This window comes from Carica papaya, chromosome 6, assembly GCF_054855325.1.
Source record: "Carica papaya isolate Zhongbai chromosome 6, ASM5485532v1, whole genome shotgun sequence".
Lineage (NCBI taxonomy): Eukaryota > Viridiplantae > Streptophyta > Magnoliopsida > Brassicales > Caricaceae > Carica > Carica papaya.
The window spans coordinates 24,337,601-24,343,058 of record NC_142314.1 but is presented as its reverse complement, the minus strand read 5'-3'; the positions used below and the strand labels follow the sequence as shown (position 1 = coordinate 24,343,058).

Below are 5,458 nucleotides of genomic sequence, written 5' to 3'. Positions count from 1 at the left end.
CATAGCTAAAAAGTGAGCTTATTTAGTCAACCTATCGACAACTACCCCAATAACATTATGTTTATAACTAGTTAGGGGTAATCTAGTAATAAAATCCACGATCACATGTTCTTATTTCTATTCAGGAATAGGGAGAGACAAAAATAGACCACTAGGTCGTTAGTGCTCAACCCTAACCTGTTGATAAGTAAGACACTTGGAAATAAAATCCATGATATCCCTCTTCATCCCTGGCCACCAAAAATGAGATTTAATATTATGATACATCTTAGTGCTACCAGGATGAATAGATAATCTAGAGAAATGAGCCTCCCTTAGAATATCTTGTCTCAACTCTAAGTGATCTGGTGCCCGTAAACAGTTCCCAAATTGAATGATGTCATCAATAAAACCCTAAATTCTGTCTTACCACCCAGAGAAATCTTTTCTCTTTGTCTCATCACTTTGGGATCTCTTGATTGAGCATCACAAACTCTCTCAATGAAATAAGGCTGACTATCTAGATGAGTAATATAGGCCTAATCCCCAAAAGTGTTCAAAGATAAAGCTTGGATAGAATCAAGCAATTGTAATTCAGAGACCATTAATTGTCCAATAAAGTATGCACTCTTCGTATTGAGGGCGTTAGCTACAACATTACTCTTTGTAGGGTGGTAGGAGATCTTACAATTGTAGTCTTTCAGTAGGTCCAACCATTGTTTCTGAATTATGTTTAATTATTTATGTGTAAAGATGTACTTAAGACTCTTGTGATCTGTGAAAATCTCAAAGATTTCGCCATAAAGATAATGTTACCAAATCTTTAAAGCAAAAAGAATAGCTGCAAGCTCAAGGTCATGGGTAGGGTAGTTGAGCTCATGAGATTTTAATTGTCTAGAGCTGTTAGTGTTGTTTTATTTGAAGTTGACAGAAACAGAGGAATAAGAAGATGCAGAACTTAAACTTTGTGTTGATGAAAAACTATTTATTTAATCAGCAGTAGTACATTTAAAAAGCAAAAATAGAGGATAAAAACATGATCCTATGATAAAGCTACAAACCAGAAACCCTATTATCAATATCCTAAAGACTAGGTCTACTTTATTGACTGAGTCCAACAAAGAAAAAAATCACGTGCAGTTCAAAAACACGTTTTAACAATCCTCCTTGCTTTTGGAACTGCAAACATCAATTCTTTGCCTTAGAAGCTCGAACTTGTTGATGGGAAGAGGCTTTGTGAACAAGTCTGCTAGCTGATCGTTAAACTTTCAGTAAGTTAGTGTCACTTCTCCATTTTGCTGCACCTCCCTCAAAAAATAGAGCTCGATGTTAAAATGCTTGGTTTTTCCATGAAACACTGGATTGTTTGAGATTGCAATGGCTGCTTGGTTGTCAACAAAAATTTTTGTGCTTTGTTTCTGCTTTATGTTTAACAAGATTTTTTTTAGCCATAAAACTTGATTTAGAGCAGCTGTTGCTGCTGTAAATCAAGCTTCTGCAGTAGATTGTGCTATAATTTCCTACTTCTTGGAACACCATGAGAAAGCCCCTGAGCCTAGATTGAAACAATATCCTGAAGTGCTTTTCATATCATCAACTGATCCAGCCTAATCGCTATCCAAAAAACCACAAAGCTTAAAATTTTTACATCTTTTAAACTTAACTCCATGATAACAGTACCTTTGACATACTTTAAAATTCTTTTTGCTGCAATTAAATGCACTTCACTAGGGCAATGCATAAATCGGGATGAGAGACTTACAACAAATAGAATATCAGGCCTTGTTGCAGTGAGGTACATCAGACATCCAATCAAACTCCTGTAATAACCTTCCTCAACTTTATCAGCTCCATCTTCCTTATTTAGTTTCTCCTTTTGATTCATAGGTGTGCTTACTGCTTTGCATTCTTCCATCTTAAAATTCTTTAGGATTTCCTTCGCATAATTTTTTTGACCAACGAACACTTCATTTTCTCTTTGTCTGATCTCCATTCCAAGAAAATAGGTCATGAGACCAAGATCTGTCATTTCAAAAGCTTGCATCATTTCCTTTTTGAACTCTTCAACCAGCTTTGTATTATTTCCTGTCAGTAGAAGATCATAAACATATAGGGACACAATGAGTGTGTCATTATCTTTATGTTTCACATAAAGAGTGGCCTCATATAAGCTTTTAAAAAAACTAAGACTTATCAAGTGCACATCTATCCTGCTATACCAAACTCTTGGTGCTTGTTTCAAACCATAAAGAGCCTTTTTAAGCAAATGGACCTTGTCTTCTTCACCTTGCTTCATAAATCCTTCAGGCTGCTCTACATATATCTCCTCCAGCAAGAAGCCATTTAAAAAGGCTGATTTGACATCCAACTGAAATACTTTCCATCCCATTTGTGCTGATAATATAAGCAGCAACCTAATTGTATCTAGCCTTGCCACAGGAGCAAAGGTGTCAGAATAATCAACACCATATATTTGAGCATACCTTTTAACAACGAGTCTGGCCTTATGTTTGTTGATAGAGTTGTCTGCATTCAGCTTTGTTCTGACACCTATTTGACGCCAATGACCTTTCTTCCTTCAGGTCTCTTAACCAACTCCCAAGTTTTATTTTTTGTAATCATAAACAGCTCTTTCTCCATTGCTTTCTTCCACTTTAAATCCTGTAATGCTTCTTCAGGATCACCAGGTTCACAAATTACCACATTACATCTTGCATAGATGTCTGAAATTGACCTTGTACCTTTAACTTGAAGATCATCTTCCAACTCTTCTTGCCATGAATCTGCTAGGTTCTCTTTAGTAACAACACTTCCTGGTTCTTTTGAATAACTATCTTTCTTCTGCAAATTTTTCTAATTCCATTGTTCATCCTCATTAAAGTGTGCATCCCTACTGATTGTCATTTTTTCTGTTTGAGGATGATACACCTTGTAAGCTTTAGAAACTGAACTATAACCCACAAAGATGCTTGGAATTGCTTTTTGGTCAAGCCTTTCATGTTTTATCTGTAGCACGTGAACAAAACATACACAGCCAAATACTTTAAGAAAATTTAGTGAATGCTTATACCCATACCAAGCTTCAAACGGAGTTTTATCTTCCAAAGCTTTGGTTGGAAGTCGATTTTACAAAAATACTGCTGTATTGGCTGCCTCTGCCCAAAACATTTTTGGTAACTCTTTCTCATACAACATACATCTGGCTATCTCCATTATCGATCGGTTCCTTCTTTCGGTAACTCCATTCTATTCTGGAGTGTATGGGACAGTAAGCTGATGTTCAATGCCAGCTTCTTTGCAAAATAAATTAAACTCTGCTGAAGTATATTCATTTCCATTATCTAACCTCAATGCTTGAATCGTACAGCCACTTTGATTTTCTACCATTTTCTTGAACTTCAAAAATACACCGGCAACTTCTGATTTTAATTTCAAGAAAAAAATCCAGCACATTCTTGTGAAATCATCAATGAAAAGCATGTAGTAAAGACTACCTTGTAATGATGGCGTTTTTTGAGGTCCAGCAACATCCGTATGAATAAGCTGTAATTTTTTGGAAGCTCTCCAAGTTGATTTTTAAAATGGCAACCTGTTCTGTTTACCAAATTAGCAGGCAGTACAATCTGGCAAATAATTGTCAAGCTCCCGTAGTCCCCTTTTCAAGTCACTTTTCTGCAATCTTAACATCGTTTGAAGATGACAATGGTCAAGCCTCTTATGCCAAATTTCTGCGTTGCTGGCTTTGGTGAAATAAGCTATCTACACCTCTGTAGATTCATTTGATAAGCTTTTACCTCTCATTTTAACCCTTAAAATTTCTTTCCCAGATGCATCAAAAACAAGGCAATGGAAATCTTCAAAGGATACCCTAAATCCTTTCTCTAACAATTGACCAACACTCAATAGATTTTGATCAATTTCAGGTACATAAAGGACATCAGAAATTGTTTTTGTACCTGAGCTGGTTGTAATTGCAATAGTTCCAATCCCTTTTGCAGGTAGATAGCCTCTGTTGCCTATTCTGATTTTCTTGATTTTTGAGGGCCTTAAATCTTTGAAGAGAGTTTTATCAAAAGTCATGTGGTTTGTATAACCACTGTCAATCAGCCAACCTTTTAAAGAACTTTTGGTTGAAAAACATGTCGCCACAAACATCTTATCTTCTTCTTCATCAGCAACTTGAGCAGCTTCATCTTGGTTCTGGAATTTATTAGTGCAAACCACAGCTTCATGTCCATCCTGACCACATTTGCTATATTTGGCATCTAGCCTTCTCCAACATTTGAAAGGTGGATGGCCTATTTGACCGCAGTGCTGACAAGATGGGTAGTTCTTTCTTGAATTTCTACCATTGCTGTGATTCTGGTTGTTTGCAGAACCTTTCCGAAGATGTCGCTTGTGTTTTTTTGTCAGTATTCTTCTTGGTTTTTTTTAGCCACCAGGTGTTTGGCTGGAAGAGCTCCTTCGATAACACTTTCTTGCCTCATTAGCCTCCTCTGATGTTGAGTTTGCAAGGCATTTAGTAGCTCTGCCAAAGTGATCTTGGACAATTCCTTTGTATTTTCCAAGGTGGTAATGGTAACTTCATATCTTTCTGGCACAGTTACAAGAATTTTTTGAACAATTCTTGAATATAAAAATTGAGTGCCAAACAACCTTACCTTGTTTACAATGCCCAATAATCTGTCTGAGTATTCTATGATTGACTCAAAATCTTTCATCCTCTGAAGTTCAAATTCCATCAATAAATTCAACACCTACATGCCTCGAATCCTTTCATCTCTTTTGTATTCTTCTTTGAGATAATCCCAAATCTCTTTTGCAGATATAAGAGACATGATCCTTGTGAAGATATTTGCTGAAACAGCCACAAAGAGAGTTGCCTTTGCCTTGGATTTCTTGGTCTTATTTTCCTTGTGATTTTTCATTTGGGCCACGGTAGGATTGTTTGGCAGCAGAGTGACTTTGTAATCTTCTTCCACGGTCTCCTAAAGATCCAAAGCCTCAAGGTAAGCCATCATTCTCATGGCCGAAAGTTGATAATTCTCACCATCAAACACTGAAGGAGCAATTTTGGAATAGCTGGTTTCACTTTCCATCGTAATCACAGATCCCTTAAGAAGACAGCTCTGATACCAATTTATTGTTTTATTTGAAGTTGACAGAAACAGAGGAAGAAGAAGATGTAGAGCTTAAACTTTATGTTGATGAAAAACTATTTATTTAATCAGCAGTAATACATTTAAATAGCAAAAATAGAGGATAAAAACGTGATCTTAGGATAAAGCTACAAACCAGGAACTATATTATCAACATCCTAAAGACTAGGTCTGTTTTAGTGACTGAGTCCCAAAAAAAAAAAAAACACTCAAGTACGTTTTAACAGTAAGCAACTACTCTACCATGCTGCATTAGTACACACGCTAAGGCTAGGTGAGATGTATCATAGTAAACTGTAAAATCCAGAGTTATCAGGAAT

General features: G+C 36.3%; 1 long non-coding RNA gene across 1 annotated transcript; it reads left to right on the top strand.

Annotated features, from left to right (window-relative positions):
* Nucleotides 1–1,145: 1,145 nt before the first annotated feature.
* On the top strand, nucleotides 1,146–5,206 carry LOC148253440 (uncharacterized). The gene is made up of 2 exons (XR_015821490.1): nucleotides 1,146–1,250; nucleotides 4,805–5,206. It is a non-coding gene; the product is annotated as an uncharacterized LOC148253440 (long non-coding RNA).
* The last annotated feature ends 252 nt before the right edge of the window (nucleotides 5,207–5,458 follow it).